General features: G+C 44.1%; 1 long non-coding RNA gene across 1 annotated transcript; it reads right to left on the reverse strand.

The window, feature by feature from the left end:
* Positions 1-16,877: 16,877 nt before the first annotated feature.
* Positions 16,878-18,581, reverse strand: LOC138565858 (uncharacterized). Its single transcript, XR_011301663.1, has 2 exons — positions 18,502-18,581; positions 16,878-17,544 (listed from the first exon to the last, which is right to left on the reverse strand). It is a non-coding gene; the product is annotated as an uncharacterized lncRNA (long non-coding RNA).
* Between the last annotated feature and the right edge of the window lie 3,855 nt (positions 18,582-22,436).

The raw sequence follows: 22,436 nt of genomic DNA on the forward strand, positions 1-22,436 counted from the left end.
TTCCCAAATTACCTCCCGAATACCAGGAATTCCAAGACGTCTTCCAGAAGGATCAAGCTAACACCCTGCCTCCTCATAGGTCTTACGACTGTCAAATAGATCCGATACCTGGAACAACTCCTCCTTGCAGCAGGATTTATGCCCTCACCGAGCCAGAGAACCTTCACCTCAGACAGTACCTGGACCAATACCTAGCTAATGGGTTTATCCGTCCTTCAAAATCTCCAGCTTCATCGGCTTTGTTCTTCGTTCCGAAAAAGGAAGGAGACCTTAGGACTTGCATAGATTAACGCGCCCTGAATCAGATCACCGTTAAAAACAGATACCCGTTACCTTTGATCCCTGAACTCCTGGGCCAAGTCAAAGATGCATGTATATACACAAAGCTGGATCTCAGAGGAGCCTACCACTTGGTACGGATAAAAGAGGGCGATGAATGGAAAACGGCCTTCCGCACCAAGTACGGGCTATTCGAATGTCAAGTGATGCCTTTTGGACTGTGTAATGCTCCTGCTGCTTTCCAATATTTTATGAACGATGTCCTTAGAGAACTCATAGACGTGTGTGTTGTTGTCTACATTGACGACATCCTCGTCTATTCATCATCTGAAGAAGAACATCAGAGACACGTTAAAAAGGTTCTCGAGAGATTGCGTCAACATAATCTTTTTGCTAAGCTTGAGAAATGCGTTTTCAACGTAACGGAAGTCGAGTTCCTGGGATTCATATTGTCGCCTAACGGAGTCCATATGGATTCAAAAAAAGTTGATGCAATTATCAAGTGGCCATCACCAACCTCTGTAAAAGGAGTTCAAAGCACGTTAGGATTCGCTAACTTTTACCGCAGATTCATTCCTGAATTTTCTCGGATAGTCCAGCCCATCACCGCTCTGTTGAAAAAGAACAAACGTTTTGAGTGGTCTTCTGAAGCAGAACAAGCTTTTCAGGACTTAAAAGCTAAATTCATTTCTGCACCTGTTTTAAAACATCCTCGCCCAGAACTTCCTTACATCGTGGAAACGGATGCTTCTAGTCTTGCTATGGGGGCAGTGTTATCACAAAGAGATCCGGTCACACACCAACTACATCCTGTTGCCTTTTGGTCCCGCAAGTTTTCGCCTCCCGAGATCAACTATTCAATTACAGGCAAGGAACTTTTGGCCATCAGATCGGCCTTTAAAGCCTGGCGGCATTATCTTCTAGAAGCCAGACACACAGTCACCGTAATGACTGACCACCGCAATTTACAATATCTAAAGATAGCCAAAGCTCAATCCTCCAGACAGCTTCGCTGGGCTCTGTTTCTAGCCGAATTTGACTTTATAATTACTTATCGACCAGGCAGTAAGAACGGAAAAGCAGATGCCCTCTCCCGGATGGGGGTAGATGAACATTTGACCAATCCAGAACCAATACCCATAATTCCAGAACAAAGAATTTTGGGTTTGGTCAGCGCTCAATCTTTTGAAGACATCAAGACCATGGTTAAATCACTCCTAACTCCGGGCGATTTACAAGATTGGCAATTAAAGGGGAAAGAATTTTCAGTGGATCAAGACCTACCATATTTCCGAGGACGATTGCATTTACCCTGTGAGAAAATACAAAAACAAGTAATCTCCTGTTATCACGACTCTCTAATGGAGGGTCACCCTGGCATTACCAAAATCATGGAAAAGATTAAAAGACATTTCTGGTGGCCGTCATGGAAAAAGGATATTAGAGACTTTGTAATCTCCTGCGGTGTGTGTGCCCAGAATAAAAGTGAGAAGGAAAAACCAGCCGGCCTACTACAGCCACTAGACATCCCTCCCTGTCCATGGCATACCCTGTCCATGGATTTCATCACGGATTTACCTCCATGCTCGGGGTATACTACCATTTTAGTAGTCGTGGATCTATTCTCCAAGATGGCTCACTTCATTCCCCTAAAGGGTCTACCATCAGCCTCAGTATTGGCCCGAGAATTCTTAGAAAACATTGTTCGGCTACACGGTTTTCCCTCGGTTTTAGTCTCCGATAGGGGAAGTCAATTAATCTCTCACTTCTGGCGCAGTTGCTGTCGTCTAGCCCAAATTGATGTAAGACTTTCAACTAGTCACCATCCCCAAACTGACGGACAAACCAAAAGGACAAATCAAACTCTAGAGCAATATCTACGTTGCTTGCTCCAACAAACTGAAAACCCCTGGAAGGATATTCTTTGGATCGCTGAATACGCTTACAATAATTCGATTCATTCTGGAACAGGGAAGACTCCCTTCTTCTTACTATACGGACACCATCCTAGAACCTCTAACCTGGATCCTCCCCAAGAATTCAAAGCACCTGCTGTGGATCACTTGCACTCGGAGATCACCCGTGCTTTTAAGGAAGCCTCGGCCCATCTGCAAAGAGCTAAAGCTCAATTCAAAAGAGGAGCAGATCGACATCGTAAAGAGGCTCCTCATTACGCTGTAGGAGATCAAGTCTGGCTATCCACTAAGCACCTGCCTCTAAAGGGACCCCGCACCTTCATCCCAAGATACCTTGGACCCTATCTCATATCTGCCATAATTAATCCGGGGGCTGTCAAATTGGAGTTACCTACGCATATGAAAATACACCCAGTATTCCATGTCTCCTTATTAAAACCTGTGCAACCAGAAACCCGATTGACTGAACTCCCAGAACCGGTTTTAGTAGATGGAGAACTTGAATTCGAAGTAAAGAACATCCTAGACTCCAAAATCTCCAAATCTAAGTTATATTATCTGGTTGATTGGAAAGGTTACGGCCCCCAGGAAAGGTCTTGGGAACCTTCAGAATATGTCCACGCACCTCGTCTAGTCAAAAAATTCCATCTGAATCACCCCGACAAGCCGAAACCCCCGGAGAAGACATGCTTAGGGGGGGTACTGTCATGATCACTGCTTCCAAGGAGCCAGGACCAGCCCAACGTCCTTGGAAGCAGGCCCCTAACCCTAATCCTAGGCACCAGCCGGTCCCCACTGGGACCTTTTGGACCTTGTCCTGGCGCCGGTGGCACCAGGCTCATCAAAACCATTGGTCCCGGCAGTGGAAGCGCCGGGCTCATAATAGGTGTGAGGATGCTTGGGTGGACTTACCTGCAGCAGACCATGCTGCTTACTTACCAGCCACTTAGAAGCTATCTAAGAACAGGAACTACTTTCTTACCTGGGTGGGGCAGCTCCACTCCCTGGTTACAGCACTGGAACTCTTCTGGAAACTGGAACTCTTTTCTTACCTAGGCGGGGCCGTGGAAGAAGACGCCTCATCACTCCAAGGCTATTTAAACCACACCAGATAGATGAAGCGTGCTTCGTGTTATTCTGCATCTGCAGCAGAACGCTCACCGAGTCTGCTCCGGCTTTTCTTCTTCTGATCCTGGACCTGCAAGAATCCTACTTACCATTTCAGTATCCAGACATCATCAGCACCTGCAAAGAACAGAAACAACAGGTTAGCAAGGCGAACTTTACACGCAGTACTTACTCACCTGATCCATCGGCTGCGGCCGCTTCGTCACGCCGCATCTCCACCTGCAAAGGCAAAAGCATTGCCATACTTACCGGCACGCTGTGGATTCCGGACTTCTTCGTTCTGCATCGCCGCCTGTAAAGACAAAGCATCGTTAACAATTTACTGGCATTCCGCGGACTCCGGCGCTGCAAACCAACATCTGAAAGGCAAAAGAAAAGACATTAAGCAGGTATTTACTTACGTCCATCCCGCTCGTCGCAATAAAACGCCTGCAAATACTACGGCGTCTCTTTAACACGAACTAAGCTGCAAGGAAAGAGACAATTAGAGCGCTTGCCATACTTACAAACTTCCAGGCGCTTTACTTCATCTTCCATCTCAAGAGCCCTGCAATACATAAGGGAAAAGCATTATATAGAGTCTGCATATAAACGTCCCACGCATTTAAAGACTGTAAAGACAAAAGGTGTCCAGAAACTCACCGCTCGTGCAGACAACAACGGTAACCATCCTCTGAATTCAAGAGGCCTATGTTTCACCAGTGAAGGAACTGGCAACGGCACCCTGCACCAGACGCAGATGGAGAGCCCAGCATTCACCTATATAAGGTGAGCAAGTTGACCTGGGGGCTCTACGAAAAAGCTGGGAAGAGAGAGGGAGAGAGGGACATTCAACTACCCAGACCATTAACCCCCATATTCTTTCACCTGCAGAAACCTCACTCTTCGAGTCCGACACACAGTGCGAAGAGGTTCGACCCCAGAAGCCAATCGAGTCCTGCACATCACTTTTCGAGTCACAGACAGCTTCCTGCCAAGACCCGCGCCTCGGTGGGAATCAGGTGAGCGTTACATTCGTCTTTGAGTACTGGGCCAGTCTTTGCTACAGGAGGGTTACCTCCTGAGTCCGTCCCTACTGGCCTGCTCCTTTCTTGCCAGAGCATCTTCCACCCTCCTGGTGTGCTCTAACAATCTATCACGCTCTTTCTGGAGGTCACCAAGTCCCTGGAGGGCCAGGTGATTTTCTTCCAGTTTCCCTTTTAAGTGACAGACTTCCTGGCCTAAGGTGTCCCTTTCCTGAGCAAGAGCCTGCCTCTGTGCCGCCAGGTCGTCCCTCTGTCTTTGAAGGGCACCAGCTTTCTGACGCTCTTCATCAAACTCTGCCTGGGTGTCCAGGTCTTTCAGAATTCATTTGTTGCTCTCTGCCTTCTCTCTATCTAAGTGGCTTCGCAGGGTGACTACCTGCTCTCTGCATGCCCTTTTGAAATCCAGTTGTTGCTCCAGCTTTTTCTGGCTCTGCAGTAGAGAGTCCAAACCTTCTTGGTACTCCTTCTGCAAGGCCAGAATTCTGGTATCCTGGTCTGCCTTTTCCTGTTGCAGGATACCCATATCCTCTTGGATTTTAACTATATACTGCCTCTGTTCATTTTCTGACTCTTGGCTCCTCTGTAGCCTCTTCTCAGAAGAGTCCAGTTCAGATTGGGCCTTTTCTAATGCCATCAGTTGCCTACTTGCCAGATCTTGGCCTTCAGCATATTTATCCTGTATGGCTCCCATAGATAAATATAGATATGCTGCTATCTTGGCAATCTTATTTTGCTCATCCTTGGCCTTAGGGGGCATATATAGTTCACTCAGGGCCACATGTAAGGGACCCTGGTCTCGCCATTTATCTAACACTGTTGCAGTGATCTGTTGTGTGATTGCCTGCAACCACACATTCTGATCCTGCTCTGTCCATTCACCTCTCACAAATAACTTATGGAAAAGGTGTTCGCTAGCCATCTTAATGTCTACCAATGTCGCCATTTTGGAAATATTAATTTCCTTACTGATTTACAGAAGTTTATTTATCTTTGCAAAACAGACCGTTTCCTTATAACGATCCCTTTTGAGGGGTGCTTTTACAGTGTAACAAAGCGTGGTAGCCCAACAGGATTTATGTATCCTGTCAGTTATCACACTGTATTAAGCTTCACAAGTGGTAGATCTAATCCAGAAATCCTGTGCACGAGCCCCCAATCTGTAAGTGATTTCAATCCAGCACTCCAACTAAGTCAATGCCTAGAATGGGATGCGCAATGGAAACCCTTACTTATATATTTTTTATGTCAAAAGTTCTTTTAATTCTGGATGATATACCCTATAACGCCCCTCTCTTTGAATTCCCCCGGTCTCACTGAGCCGAGAAATAGGTTTGTTTTGCAAATTAAAAGATTTATTTGAAGAATTGAACAATATATATATCACACTTTTATAAATATGGATAATATCTGAATATCACACTTATGAATATGAACAATGATCAGCAATGGGTAATATGACAATCTCAACAATCTCTGTAATCAATTAGGAGTAGGAATAGGAAGAATAATGTAGCAGAGAAAAACTTTGTGTGGTTCAAGGAAATGTAATGATAGGAAAGAATGCAACACAGAAAGAAACTTGATATGAATTCAACCAAAGAAAATATAATCACTCTTTCCCCTGTTGTTACTCACTCCCCCCTAATATGCAATATAGAGATATGGAATGAGGGCATACAGGTTTCAGGAATAACAATCAACAATGCAGTTCAATCCCAATTCCCCCAGCAAGCTTAGAGGGAACAGGAATGATTTTAAACAGGTCAATTGCTTTTAAATGTGGTTTGAATTGAATGGGAAAATGCTAAAAATGACTTTAATTCCCTAAATTGAATTCAGAACAAGTGAGAGTAGCTTTGGATAAGTTCAGGGAAACACTAGCAATGATTGTAGAATGATCATCAGATGGATAACGAAATTCAAAAGTTGAAATCAAGAAATAGATGTTTTTTTTTACAGGTGGTGAAATTGGGCCAAATGCGAAATCACGGCAACTTTTCTGCGTGTGGGAAACGCGATTACAGAAAAACTATAAGGAATTGGAATGTTTCTAGGACTTACGGTTCAAAGGTTACAGAGGTTATAGTGAAGGTTGATTTTTCTCAAAAGGAGTCAAGATTTAAAATGAAATTGCGCTATGAATTGCAAACAGGTTGTCTTACAATAACAATTCTCACAGGATTAGATGGATGAGAAAGGATTCAGAATGGACAAAAGAGATTCTACAATGCAGTCTGGATATGTGGGAATGGGTTGGATCGATTACTTTAAACTAAGAGATGACTATGGACAGTTGTATGCTAAATACTCACAACTCTGGTTTAAAATGGACCAGTCAAAGATCTGGTCAAAGGTTTGGACTGGACTTCGCTACGCCACCGGACAGGTCTCAGGTGCTTGGTTCTGCTCTCAGCACTCTGGTCTCTGCACGGTCTCTTGGACTGGATCTGATGGGTTCTGGGTTACAGCTTTGCTGGACTGATCTGGATCTTGGGTTCTAGCAAAGGTTGTTGGCCAGAAGCAGCAAACAGCTCAGCCAGGCTGTTGAATGGATTAGGCCTCGTGGAAGTTTAGGGGTTAAATTAGGTTTGCAGGGTTTTTAAAGGCCTGCTGAAAAGGGTTCAGCTTTCTGGATTAGGCCTCTGCTTCAGGGTTCTAAAGTCTGGATCTGGAGTCTGGATCTGGAGTCTGGATCTGGAGTCTGGTTCTGGAGTCTGGTTCTGGAGTCTGGTTCTGGAGTCTGGTTATTCCTGCAGTATGCTTTGCCAGTGGATCAGTTGATGAGTGAAAGAGTGTGTGTTGCCTGTCCTCAGCAGTCCCTATTTATCCATTTTCCAAAGTGGGTCGGGAGGCTGATTGTCTATGCCCAACCCTCTAAGGATCTGATAGGTCAGAGACTTCCCTGTCACCTGATTTGAGAAAGGAACAGTGTGTCATGAGGTGTCATCATGTGTCAGAGTGATGCTGCCATTTACAATCTAGGGAAGAACCTCCCCTTTGCTTTTACCCAGAAAATCTATTTTTCCCAAAAAACATATTTTCAATATGCACAACTTGTTAACAATTCATATACACATCAGATATTGCCTAAGGTACGTTTTGTCCAAATCTTATAACGAGTTTTGGTTCATAAATGACAATTTTTCGCGCCTTTGGTTTGTTACACATTTTCGGATCGGTACACATTTTTATACATACATGTGCATACCATCTGGGCATATTCCTGGAATTTTTCATGTTCCTAACATAATCACAATTGCTAGAATATGAACAATTTCAGGGTTCAGTCTCTGAATGTCTCACAGATTCTAGATTAGTTTTAAATTGTGAGCACATTTTTCATTTTAATAATCTCTAAGTTTCATATTTCTGTCAGTTCAGTACAACATTTTATAAGTCTTTTCCTTAAACATATATTTAGCCCAATTGCAAATCCACATTTTCAGTCTGGCCCGCCTCCAAAGCTTGGCTGAGTCAGAGAGTCACATGGCTTGTCTTCCTGCCAGGGCAGTTGATGTCAGTGACACCCGAATTAGCATTTCCATTCAGTTCAAGGACTCCATTGTCTCTTTCCCAGAACAGCAGAGGAAGTCTCCTCCCCTTCTCATTAGCATCCGAATGTGATATCCTCTCCTTTTGGTGGGAAGGAACAGGTGGGGTGTTCTCAGGGGAAGAAACCCTCTTTGAAATTTTAGCTGATTTAGGTTATTTTATGGTCAATTGTGACATAGTTCCTTGTGAAAAATTACAGTTACAAATTTAAAATCAGCAAACATATCTTCAATTCCAGTCTTTTTCAACATGAAAATCAATGTGTGGCACCCTATATTGCATTTGATGGAAGTCCCTTCCTTGGCATATTTAGCTTTGAGACACAGTTTCTCCTGTCAGATTTAGAAATCGCCAGCGTCTGACAGAGGCGAGTAACGGTATTGCACCCATTTTTGACAGATTTCTTCCCAGCAACCATCTTCAAAAGTGGACTTTGTTCAGATAACATATACTTCTGCTGACATTATATTTATGGGGATTCTTGAAGTAGAATGATGTTCAACACCCAACAGGAGGTTGGATCTTTTGGGTGGTTTGTGAGCCATGATTTTTTGCAAATTTGACAACCAAGAAAAAAACAGATTTTCACACAGCTCTGTGTTTCTTTTGCAATCAGTCTTGCTCTGTGGGCAGCCAAGTGATGGGTTTTGGCAGTGGTCTCTTGTGTTACCACTGACATAGGCAAACGTGGATGGCGGCCTATTTTTCAGATTTTTCCTGCACACTTCTGGATGATTCTTAGCGAGCAATGTGCTCTCCAGCGCCCATTCTGATGTTCCTGATGCAAGCAGCGCACAGGAATGTTGCAGGGCCTGGACTAGTGGGTTGAAACATCCCACAGGTGTATTCTTCACCAATTACGCCAAAGATACACAGCTAATTTTTTCTAACTCAAAGGACCATACCATTGATAGCACAAAAATAGCAGAGTTCCATAACATTATAGACCTCTGGATGCAACATCATTGGATGTGTCTGAATAACACAAAGACCAAACTGATGATTTTCGGAACACGACAGGCCAGATCCAAGCTTGGTGCAGAATATAAAGCTTTTACTATCAAAGATGCGAATATCTTGGTAATGCCTCAAGTTAAAACATTCAGGATGATGGTTGAATTATCAGTGGGCTCAGAAGTCCAGGTCAACTACCTGCATAAAAACAATGCCTACTACCTGCCCCTACTGAGAGCTAAAAGACCCTTTATTAATGAAGTACATACATCCACCATCGCAAGAGCAATCATACTGTCACGCTTAGACTATGGCAATGGCCTATTACTTGGAGTCACCAAGAGGGAAATAGAAAGGTGCCAATTAATGGAAAATGATGCATTTCGCATAGTTAAGGGAATCAAAAACAGAGAACATATAACAACAGGGAGAAAAGCTCTACGCTGGCTTAGAGTGGAAGATAAGAGTCATATTTAAAGCTATGACGATAATCCACAGGTGCCTGTTTGGAAAGGCACCGAATTACTTTAAAAACAATTATTATTTTATATACCTCGTAGATGCCTAAGATCAGCTGATATGGGCCTACTGAACATACCTGGTGTAAATTGTGTACTTGGACGAGGTAGATCACCATAATATTGGAACAAACTGCCGACCGCTCTTCTGCAAAAGGAGAATTATCTGAGGTTCAGGAAATCATTGAAAACTCTCCTGTTTCAATAAAATGTGTCATCATAGGCATGCCGCTAATGTATTTTGGGTCGAATTGTTAGCTGGGATCAGGATGTGAATTCGTTTATCGGCTCTCCGTGCCCTGATGCCCAGAGACTTTCGGTGCGTTAGAAGTACATACATAACATAACATAACTCTCAGTGCAGTGACACAGAGATGTCTCTTAGACTTCACAAAGGTTTAGAAACCTTCTCTTGGATGAAATACTGTTCCCCAGAGAATGTAAAGTGAAATTAACTTTACTAGTCTTTTCCAAATTCATATACCAAGCACACACCATCTTACAATGGAATGCTGGAGGGGTTATATAGTATCCACCGTGTCTAAATAGTCATGTAGCAGTCAAATGCTACCCTTTCCTATTGAAATGGCTGGTGGCAGTGGTTTTACAACGAACTAGCATGATTTTTCCCGACCGCGAACACCGGTAGCTAAAAATCACGGGAGCCATGTTTTTCAAGATGTCGCCTTAAGCCCCTTTGTTTAAACGGGTCCCGGTCTTCTTTTTTCATCCCTTTGTTTTTGGAAAGGTCCTTCTAGAGTTTGTCTCTGCGTGCCAAGCCAGGTTTAGTCCCTTTGTTCATGTGCCTTTGGCAGGCTTCAGGACTGAAGTCTGCCCTTGGCGTCTGAGTGTCTGGGGTGGGTAGGAATTGAGGGAGGTGCCCAAAACTCCCTGTGCTTAGTCTTCTAGGAGACCCAAATGTACTCTGGCATGATTGGCTGGCTGACTGTCCAGCAAGGACATCCACCATTCTGGGTGAGTGACAGCTAGGCTGGAATGAAAGGAAAAAACCTGTTTAAAAGGTGGGTCTCCAGGACTGGAAGGCAGAGTCGACCAGTGGAATAAAATAACTGAAGACGAGCTGGAAGAGGACAGCTGCTGCAACCACTGGAACGTTGGTTTGCCCGGTAAAGCCCTGCTGCAGGTCTGAATTGCCAAACTCCATTCAACAGAGAAGCTCCTTCAAGGACGGCTTCTTCCTTTGAGTTGGTGGGACCAATCAACTCATAAGACAAGGCTGGTAGGATTAACCAGGGAGAGGGACACCAGTTTGTGTTCTTGAATCTACAGCTACTGGAAACGTTTTGTTTGCTTTCTTCAACTATCCCGTGCAGGAGTCCCCCAACGTCCTCCCTCTTGTTCCCACGACTGAGGCTCCGAAACAGCGAGATCTGCAGGACTGCCAGGAACCACGCCTTCAGCAACATTTGTTTTCTTCATACAAAAGGTACTGTGCCAACCTGATTGGGAGAACGCCACTCCTGCGGTGAAAGTTCGTGAAACTATCCCAATTTACAGGCCTAGTTAGCTTGTGACCCCACAAATGATTCTTTTTCATCTAAACTACTTCTGAGAACTTTTGCAAAGACTTTACTATTTGATACCAGAACGACTCATTCCTATCCAGAACACTAGCCCATTGACTTTGGCCTGGCCTCTTGACTTGATTTGAACTATTCTGGTGAACTGAAACAATGTTCACTGCCTAGAAAGTATATGTAATCTATTCTACTTACTTTTGTCCTTTTTGCTCACTGCTAAGTAACTGAACTGTCATTTGGCTCCTTTTTCAAGGGAGTTCCAACTGTCTCAAAAGAGTTTTGTATTGAAGTGTATTGGTCTATAATATTAAGTTGCCTTCTTCTAGTGAAATGTTTTATAAATGATTGTGTAAATAAATTAATCAGTGCTTTACCAAGAAACTTTGAGTATAAAGTTTCTACTTGAACCACTGTGATTGAAAGTCCTTTGTGTAGCTACTTGTACTGCTCACATTCACTCTTGAGATAAGCCTGGCTGCTCAGCTCGATACCAACAAATTGTGTGGTACAGACTTATATCTTGCTTACACCTGTGGTCCTAATTGTGTGTGGGAGTCCCAGAGGGTACTGCATGCAATTCTGCCTAACAGGGCCTTCCACCAGCTATGCATAACCATATGTCTTTACAGCCCATATCTCATATGGCCGTGACCATCACCACTTGAACATGTAAGCCCATGTAAAAAGGGCATCCGGCAAAGACCCATTCCAATCTCCAGATTCCAAAATTACGTGGCAATACTCTGCTTTGGCCTGAGATGGTTTGCTGATATCGCCCATCCACTGAAGGTCCTCTATTGGCTACTGGCCAAGGAAACATAGGTATTTAAAACCATGTGGTAAATCCACAAAGCTTATTTATGTAGGTCTTTCAATGGTACCTAACAGAAAGACTCATGAAATGACCTTATGCAACCTGCTAACAACCTTCAAGTCTAATGGAAGAACCATGCACACTGAGAGTTATAAAGGTTGTGATTCCAACCCTCCACACCTAAGACTTGAGGATGACTTTAATTTCCAGATAGACCTGACTATGCACCTATAATGCATTGCATACAGCCTTGAGCAATCTACCAACATGACTTGTTACAGCATAGTCTCAAGCTTTACCCTGGCCACATTGGGGATTGTGAAGGTGCTGGGTGCCTGCTTTTCACAGGAATGGCAAAGGATTCTCAACCAGGGAGTGTATGCTATGTTTAGACCTCTGGCTTTCACTTTGGCCCAACATAGTCTCAAGCTTTACCCTTGCCACATTGGAGATTGTGAGACTGCTGGGTGCCTGCTTTTGACAGGGATTGCAAAGGATTTTCACCGAAGGAGTGCATGCAATGTTTAGGCCTCCAGCTTTCACTTTGGCCCAACATAGTCTCAAGCTTTACCCTTGCCACGTTGGGAATTGTGAGACTGCTGGGGCCTGCTTTTGACTGGGATGGCAAAGGATTCTCACTGAAGGAGTGCATGCTATGTTCAGGACTGTGGCTTTCACTTTAAACCTGCATAGTTTCAAGCTTTACCCTGGCCACATTGAGGATTGTGAGGGTGCTGGGTGCCTGTTTTTGACAGGGATTGCAAAGGATTCTCACCCATGGAGTGCATGCAGTTTTTAGGCCTCCAGCTTTCAGTTTGGTCGAACATAGTCTGAGGTTTTACCCTTGCCACATTGGGAATTTTGAGGGTGCTGGGTGCCTGTTTTTGACTGGGATGGCAAAGGATTCTCACCCAGGGGGTGCCTGCTATGTTTAGGCCTCTGGCTTTCGCTTTGGACGAAAATAGTCTCAAGCTTTTCCTTGGCCACATTGGGGATTGTGTGGGTTCTGAGTGCCTGATTTAGACTGGAATGGCGAAGCATTCTCACCCAGGGAGTACATGCAATGTTTAGGCCTCCGGCTTTTACTTTGGCCCAACGTAGTCTCAAGCTTTACCCTTGCCACATTGTAGATTGTGAGGGAGGTGGGTGCTTGCTTTTCACCCTGAAACTTGAGGAGAACCATACCTAGTTCTGGAAGCACCTCAAGACCTTCCTCTTCGCTTCTGCCTTTGCCCTTCCTCTCCCCTGCTGATCTGTTTCTCTCTCTTGGCACTGTGCACATGGCCACCCTCTGTCCTTCGGGCCCAGGTACCAGCTCACCCTGCCTCCCTCCTGCACTACCTCCGGGCCATCTCCGGCACTCGGATCTGTATCTGTACCCAGACAGTCCCCAACTCTCCTTCTGCACTTATCAGATACACCCTATCGTACTAATCATGCACTTGCCACTTGTTCTGGCTGCACTACCATTTCCACTGCATTATTTATTTATTTATTTATTTATTCCACTTAATATTTATTCTGTTCTCTACTCTGTTCTGCACTTTCCATTACTCCCCTTCCACTCACTTCCCCCCTTTTCCCTTTTCCATGCACTTGCGCGTTCCTAATGTCACTGGGCCTAGTAAGATCATATTTTTGTTCTCCCATGTTACCTTCCCTTTGCTTGGCCGCGCTCTGAAACACCTGTGTATGAATGCGATATAAAAAAAATATCATATCATACCACTGGGATGGCAAAGTATTCTCACCCCGGGAGTGGATGTTATGCTTAGGACCGCGGCTTTCACTTTAAACCAACATAGTTTCAAGCTTTACCCTTGCCACATTGGGGATTGTGAGGGTTCTGGGTGCCTGATGTTGACTGGGATGGCAAAGGATTCTCACCCAGGGAGTGCATGCAATATTTAGGCCTCCAACTTTCACTTTGGACCAACACAGTCTCAAGGTTTACCCTTGCCACATTGGGGATTGTGAGGGTGCTGGGTGCCTGCTTTTGACTGGGATGAGAAAGGATTCTTATCCAAGGAGTGCATGCTATGTTTATGACAGCGGCTTTCACTTTGGCCCAACATAGGGCCTCATTACATCCCTGCCCGTCTGGTAGTCTTTCCTGGCACGGTTGTTACCGGACTGGCAGAGTACAAGTTTGCGGGCTGGGTGCCTTTCCCCCTGCCAAGTCTGTCCTGGCAGGCGGAAACACACCCGCTAGCAGACTTTGACAGTAGCACTGGCTCCATTATCTATGGTGCCGGTGCTACCGTCCTCTCCATTGCCATTGAGTCCAATGGGACTCGAATGGGAATGCAGAGTTCCTTTTTCTGGCGCCTGGATTCTGGGACCCCTAGGGATGTAATGCCCCAGGGATTCCCCATTGCCAGGCTCCAGAAAAATATGACTCCAGCGGCAGCCATGCCGTTTTTACCAGCATGGCTACTGCTGGGGTCGTAATGAGGCCCATAGTTTCAAGGTTTACCCTTGCCACATTGGTGATTGTGAGGGTGCCGAGTGCCTGATTTTGACTGGGATGGCAAAGGACTCTCGCCCAGCGACACATTGCAATGTTTGGGCCGCTGCCTTCACTTTGGCCCAACATAGTCTCAAGCTTTACACTTGCCACATTGGGGAATGTGAGGGTATTGGGTGCCTGCTTTTGACTGGGATGGCAACGGACTCTCACCCAGAGAGAGCATACAATAGTTAGCCCTCCAGCTTTCACTTTGCGCAACATAGTCTCAAGCTTTACCCTTACCACACTGGGGATTGTGAGGGTGCTGGGTGCCTGCTTTTTACTCGGATAGCAAAGGGTTCTCACCCAGAGAGTGCATGCAATGTTGAGGCCTCTGGCTTTCACTTTGCCTCAACATAGTCTCAAGCTTTACCCTTGCCACATTGGGGATTGTGAGGGTGCTAGGTGCCTGCTTTTGACTTGGATAGCAAAGGGCTCTCACCCAGAGAGTGCATGCAATGTTTAGGCCTCTGGCTTTCACTTTGCCCCAACATAGTCTCAAGCTTTACCCATGCTACATTGGGGATTGCAAGGGAGCTGGGTGTCTGCTTTTGACTGGGATGGCAAAGGACACTCACCCTAGGAGTGCATCCAATGTTTAGGCCTTCGGCTTTCACTTTAGCCCAGCATAGCCTCAAACCAAAAAGATGTGCTTATCAAAGCATTCTAAAATCATTCAGCACAAGTGCAACTAAGCAAAAGCTGAATGAGTATCGGTATTAGTCCTCAAATCATCCTACACACTCTGATTCTCGAAGTAATCAGTAAGTCATCCTCAAATCATCAAGAACAAACATGTTTCATGGCTATGCTCTTGAAGTAATCAGCAGGTCATCCCAGAATCATCCCCAAATCAACAGGGACAAACCTGCAATCTCTTGATGTGATCAGCAACTCATCCTAAAAGCATCAGGAACAAAGAGTTTTCTAAAATAGGGATGATGCTGGTATCATCAGCAAGTCATCCTAAACTCATCCCCAAACCATCAACCACCATTCTGAGATATTTGCTGATGACTTTAACAGCCTGATGACTTCAGATGATGTGAGAATGACTTTTAATGTAGATTGATGATCATCAGACAACTCCAGGATGATCTCTAAAGTCATCCTTTTAGACCAGGGTTCAGGTCAATGAACGTGAATATTTGATGTCTCGAATAATGTTGACTTACTAAAACTCAAGAAGAAGACATTTCGCACTGAGCTCCATGGTCATTTCCTTCGAGAATATCTCAAAGCTAGAATTATACCGAGTGGCCTGGTAGTTCATAACCAACCACGTCTCTTCTTGGAAGATAAAGAGTATACCACCAATTTCAGTTTCATTGGGCCTCATTACGACCCAGGCGGTATCCTTTAAGTTCAGAGTCAATGCCTATAACATGGCATGAACTACTGAACGACTTCAATGATTTATTATGTAAATTAGGATGACTGTACATGCCCTCAGCACTTCAGGGTTTAAGATCGCCCTGACATGAAGACTTCATTGAGGAACCATATGCTCAGGTTCATTGCTATGATATGATTGGTTATTTATAACGCACTTAATACCCACAGGTTTCTAAGCACGGACCTGGGATCGAACCTGCATTGCTCCGCATCATCTTGCTTCCAAGGCGAGCACATTGCCCCTGAGCTATCCTCCCGAGACATTGTTAACCTTAAGGGGCACTGACCAGGGTAATGTCTATAACCCTACTGTTACCCTGCGCTGAAGCAGTGGCTGGGCAGCTAGCCGGGCAGCGTGCTCATGTTGGCACCCTCGACCTGGATTTTTTCTCATTCTCAGCCGTGAAGTTATCCAGGAGGACGGCCTGCTGCAGGTAATCGCCAGCTACCGCTTAGTGGAAGTGTTTGCGTTCGGGATAGCACAGTTAAACCATGTATCGTTAATCATAAAAGCAAAGTTGCTTTTTACGCGGCCATCTGAAAGGCTGCTGAATTCCTCTGCAATGCTGCCAAATTGACACATTGTGAATTGGACGTTTTCATCCGTGCAGCTTCAGCTGCCGGCTCTGGCGGAGCCAGCATGACAAGCTGTTGCAAAACCGAATTGCGTAATGCACTCTTCTGCAGGACCCTGCTCCAGTAGATTTTAATGACTCGTCCAGGCAGAGCATTTAATCAGCATTTCAAAATTAAGCAGCCCCTGTAAATCAGCGTCTTAAATGGCATGGACTTCCGTTGCCAGTGGCCGTCCTGGCTACTGTTTTGATTTGTAGTGATTGCTAAAACCATCAAGCGTGCCCAGGGGACTCTTAAAAGTCCACTGACACTTTCTTGGAATACTGGTCGGCTATATTGCTAGAGACAGAGCGAAAGCTAATAAAAAACTTGATTTTTTATGTCCGGCCTTTCCCTGCTTACATCTATAGGGACCCCATCTCGGATACAGAATCGTGCATTTGCCTACTATTACATGTGAAATATAAAACACCTGTGTTCAGCCTTCAGGACACAGGTCTGACTCACAGCCTGTCCGACAGAGCTGTATCCAAACAAGAAGAGGTGCTGTTACTCAGAGGATTGGTAACCAGGTTAAGTTATTCAAACAAAGTTTCCTAGCCCACCCTGTTTTCAGAGAAATCATCTATACATTCAGTCACACGAAAAGAAACACCATATCAGCCTCAAATGTGAAAAAATATAACATATTATTTTTTTGGGGACAACAAATAATGTTGGAATATTCAATATGACAATCAATGAAGAAACAAAACAACAGCAACAAAGGAGGTCCAGCTCATAGGGGCACATAAACATATGTGTATAACGATGTATACAATTAGTACAAAAATAAAGAAATGAGTAAAAAAGTAATTAATTGAAAAAGAACATAATTACACAAAATACTAAAACATAATTAACACAAGACACAGTGAAGTAACCGGCTCTAATTAGCCGTTATGTGGAAAGAACACACATAGCCTGTGATATATACATGCTAAGTCTATTAACCTCCTATTTAATGAGAAAGGTGTCTTAAACCCAGACACTGTTGTTGGTTCAAAAAAGCTGGTTTGATGTTAAGGAAGGAAGTAGATCCTTATTAGTGTCCCATAGTCAAAATAATTCTTTATCTGGGATCGGGTCTGCCAACGCAGAAGGGGGAGCTTGAAAAAAGCCAAAGGAAATTCCTTCAGTTGTTGGACTCATTGGAATTCACGGTCCAAACTTGTGATTCAGTCCATAGAAGACATTTCATCCCCTCTTATAACAACGCGTTTCGGCGGTGTGAACATATGAGTTGAATTTTTCAGAGAGAAAGATCCGCCTTCCTCAGGGCAGTGGGTAACAGGACCCTGTGATTCAAGAAGGAAAAGGAAAAGAGAAAGAAAGTGGTGAGAAGATATTAAAAACGGGTTCAATTGACCACAAATATAAAAAGGTGTACTGTTCCACGTGTAGGGAATGTAGAAATACTAAAGTTAAAAAATACATCTAAATTATCATTACTTCGGCAACTCGGAACTATGTGTTGGTTCCCATGCCTAGCGATATTCTAACTGCAGGGAAGAAGTATCACTAAGGGAAAGAGAATCATAGTTGCAAATCCCCTTCTATAGACTCCACATGGATTCCACGTTGCACGACCTGGGTTCTACCCTTATTATTATAGTAACAGTGTACCCCATAAGAAAAACGGGGCAAAAAAGACGGAGAGAATAATATCTCACCTAAAGAAGTCAAAGGTCACAGCCCAGGTGTTGGGCATATGGCTCTGGTTGCAGTTGCTAACTCTGAGAACTGTGGGTTGGAGAGACTATTAGTGTCTGGCACCCATAAGCAATGCAGAGTGCCTGGATGAAAACAAAAAGAAAGAAAGAAGCGTGGGGGGGTGGAAGAAAAAGAAAAAGAAAAAAGAGAGGTTGTTCAGTTTGAGTGCATGAACCTGCGTGTGCAGTCATACTTGTTTCCAATCCCATACATAGTGTATGTAGAATAAAAAAAAAGTACTGTTGTCTGCAGCTATTTGGAAAGGAGTGAGGTGTATGGCTTCGTTGCCTCTCAGAAGAGCAAGTTCCCTGGGAGACAGGACTGAAGCAACATGAAGAAAAATCCAGTCTCCTCTGTGGAAATTGGTCCAAAAACGTGCGGAGCCTGTTTACAACTGGGCGCGTTGCATCTGCGGCGAAAAGAAGACACGGGAGAGCACTTAATGGAACATGTCTCTTCATGTTAGTGGGAGAATTCTACTATGTCCGTAAAACAATAAATCAGGGAAGCGTGTGTGCGCAGGTGGCAGAAAAAACACGTACCTGGACGTTCAGTCGACCTCTGGCAAGAAACTCCTGTTGCTGAATGCTGCAGGTCGCTGGCGTCGCACAGAGAATGCGGAAGCACACAACAAGTTACCATGGTAACAGAGTCCTGTGGGGGGGGGGGGGTGGACTGACTGGGCACATTCTGATAGGTGCACGTCATGGTGCGAAATGCTTGCGGTGTGGGAGGGGCCTGCCCGGGTAATACGATGGACACTAAGGGAGGAGGAGAAGCAGAGAAAGCTCTATGACGGCAGTATATCGTACGTGCACTTAGCTAAAAGGGAACCCTCCTGAAGTCCCAGTGACCGGACTTTGCACTAACAGATAAGTCTGCACACAAACAACCATGTTGGTGCAACACACTGTGTAATGTACACAGAGTGAGATGCATGACAAATCTGGCCCGAAGTTTAGAGAATGCAATGGAAATATTCGTATAGGTCCCACACTGGCTCGTGGCTGCAGTGGGGAGATTGATGTAAATTGGAGCTGTGTTTCACGTAATGATGTGCGTGAAGAAGGTGGTGTAAAAGGGTGGCATCCCATTTACAATGTAAAATGTATACAGTGTAAAGTATATGTGAAAAACATACCTGTAGCTTGCAAAGGTAATGAAAACATCTCGTATGGATATCCACACTGGCTGGTGGGTGCAGTGGGGGCTTGATAACAATGAGAGCTGTGTGTCACGTCGGAATGAACATAAAGGAGGTACAGTAAAACTGTGTGGTTGTTCTTAACACATAGTTGGTAAAGGGGAGAGGTGCAAGAGCTAGGTAGGCCATCTGTAAGTGGTGGGCATGTGTGCATAGCTTCCAGTTGACCCCTATGTACCTGGAGAGAGATCTGGTTTACCTATAATTCAGGCCATAAGGAGGCTATAGATACATACACTTGTAAGGATAAGAAAGTGTGTCTGCATAAAGGGGCATGTGAACATAAAACAATCTGGGAGAGTCCCCAACATGGCCCTTCTATCAAGGAGGAAATTGTTCATTCAATCCATTTTCCAAAGAATCCAATCTATGGATCCACCTCTTTTCCATGTTGAGTAATTTATTCTGTATGTTTGGGCCCATTTGGATTTTCTCCAAAACCCACCAAAGCATATCGTCAGGTGTATGGTGATTGGTCAGGAAATGTGTTACCAAGGGCGCTGTCACATTTTTGCATCGGATTCTGGACCGATGTTCTGAGATTCGAGTCCCGACTTTGCGCATTGTTTGGCCCACTTAGCGAAGGCCAAATGGGCACTCGATGCAGTAGACCAATTGGCTGCTCTTGCAGTTCGATTGATGTTTAAGAACCCATTGTTTTTTCACCAATTCCAAATATTTGAATTTTCTTTGTGAATTTACACACAGAATACGAGCCACATGACTTTCCGAAGATTCCAAAGTTCCGTTTCGGGGTGGATCACAAACAAATGAGGAATGAACCATATGTTACTTAATATTCCTAGCTCTCCTGAAGGCAAACCTTGGTATTGGTTCATCTGGAAGGTGTAGCCTAACTATAGGCCAATGTTTGCGAATCACTTTCTTCAGGTTGAAAGAATTGGGGCTATGCGTGATCACGCAGGTCACCCTATCTTCTTTGGGCTGGGTGGTACTTGCCCTTGGTGTCAGAAGTAGATCTCGGTTAGTAAACCTAGCTCTTTTGCTTGCAGTGGTCACCAACCTCTTTGGATAACCATGTGCCCGTAGTCTTGTTCCCAACACGGTCGCATTTTCATAGCAGTCTTCTATAGAGGAACAATTCCTCCGAACCCTCAAGAATTGACCTTATGGAATATTTTGTTTGATATGCTGTGGATGGTCACTTAAATAATGCAAGAGTGTATTGCGATCAGTTGTTTTACTAAATAGATTGCAGATAAGTTTATCTTCTTGACACAAAATTTGCAGGTCCAGGAAATGTATACGGGTATTGCTGTATTCCAACGTAAACTGGATATTGTTATTGCATGTATTGAGCCACTCACAAACATTTTTGAGAGACGTCTCATCCCCTGTCCAAATGAAAATAATGTCATCAATGGATGGATACCATTTAGGGATTTTTGAGCTCCACTGGTTCATTTGGCTATATATGAAGTGCTCTTCAAAAGAAGCCATAACGAGGATTGCTAAACTTGGGGTGAATGCCGTCCCCTTTATTTGCAAATAAAACTGATTATCGAATGTAAAGACATTTTTACAAAGAGCCAAGGTAACTAGTTCGATAATACATTCTGAGGGGACCAGTGGTTGATTATTCTCATGGGTCAAATGTTCATATATGCAGTCTATTGCTGCTTCTTGTGGAATAGATGTATATAACGATTTAATGTCCATGGTTACTAAGAATTGATGTTCCAGGTCAAATGTAAGGTTCTCAAAAACCTGGATAGTGTGCATTGTATCGCTAAGATATGATTTGGTCTTTGTGCTTAATGGTTTGAGGAAGAAATCAATGAAGCGGCCAATGGGTACCAGCAGGATAGACCCACATCCAGAGACGATCAGTCTCCCTGGTGTATCCTGGGAGTTTTTATGAATTTTAGGAAGAGCATATAGACATGGGGTATGATCTTGTGATGTCGTAAGGTAAGTGGCTTCCTTTTCAGTCATCCAGTTTCTCTCTAGAGCAGAGGTGACCATCTCAGAGATCTCTAAAGGATTTCGTTTAATGGGTCTTTCTTGAGAATATGGTAGCTAGGACCGTCATTAAGTAAAAACATGACCATAGGTAACGATGCCGCCACCCTTATCCGCCGGTTTGATTACCATGTTCCGGTTATCAGATAAGTCCATCAGAGCTTTTCTTTCGCCTGTGGTCAGATTCTGATGTATTTTGTTCTTTCTTTTTCTCATCTGGTTGATGTCTTTGAGAACACATCTCTCAAAGGTAAGTAAGTCATCTGGAATCTGATTATCTGATGGTGTAAAGGATGACTGTGGGTGTAGGCCTGTGTCTATGTCATCATCTTGCTCATTATGGTCCATAAAAATCATGCAGAGTCGTAAGCTCCGAAATAAATGTTGTATCTCAGTTTCCGTTCCGTACCAACCTGTGTCGGTTGTTGGCACAAAGGAGAGATATTTGGCCAGAATCGAAATTTGGCATGGTGTTAAGTCAAACTTAGCCAGATTAAAAATTGCCAACTGATTTGTATCTGATATTACATCTAGCGCCTGCATTCTCTTGGTCGTCTGTGTTGTCCCTGATATGGTATGTTCCAAAACGGGGGCCCCCATCCTCCTCCTTGGCCTCCTCTGCCTTAAAAATGGAATGCCGGAGGTGGAGGACCTTGGAACTGTGGTTGTCCAAACTGGTATGGTTGATACGGTTGGAAATTATAGTTAGAGCTGTTCCCTGATGAACCTGAGCTGCTGGATCCTGAAAAGGTTACCCTCTACCGTCTGCCACCTGTCGTACAATGTGATGCACCGCCCTGTTTCTTCAGGGAGTCGATATAACCTTCAGTTGTATATGTATAAATTACTTCTGTTTTGAAGTCTTTAATGTCTTTTGTTAAGCTTATTCGTCTTTTTGGTAAGTGTATTAGCTTTAACTACTTCAAATTGTTTGTTTATGTCATTGAGTATTTTAGTAAGCAAAGTATTTGTTTTAAATTTAGATTCTTCTGCCTCTAGCATTTTTTGTAATTCTGTGCTGATACGTTGAGCAATGGAGATTGTTAGGACCATAAGGTCTCTGCTGCACTTTGTTACAATGAAACTGAAATTGGTGGTATACTCTTTATCTTCCAAGAAGAGACGTGGTTGGTTATGAACTACCAGGCCACTCGGTATAATTCTAGCTTTGAGATATTCTCGAAGGAAATGACCATGGTGCTCAGTGCGAAATGTCTTCTTCTTGAGTTTTAGTAAGTCATCGGCAGTATTGGATGAAATGGTTGGTTGACTTGGATCTGCAGGGTCAAA

The sequence above is a fragment of the Ambystoma mexicanum genome, chromosome 2p, assembly GCF_040938575.1.
Source record: "Ambystoma mexicanum isolate Mex_15411 chromosome 2p, UKY_AmexF1_1, whole genome shotgun sequence".
Classification (NCBI taxonomy): Eukaryota; Metazoa; Chordata; class Amphibia; order Caudata; family Ambystomatidae; genus Ambystoma; species Ambystoma mexicanum.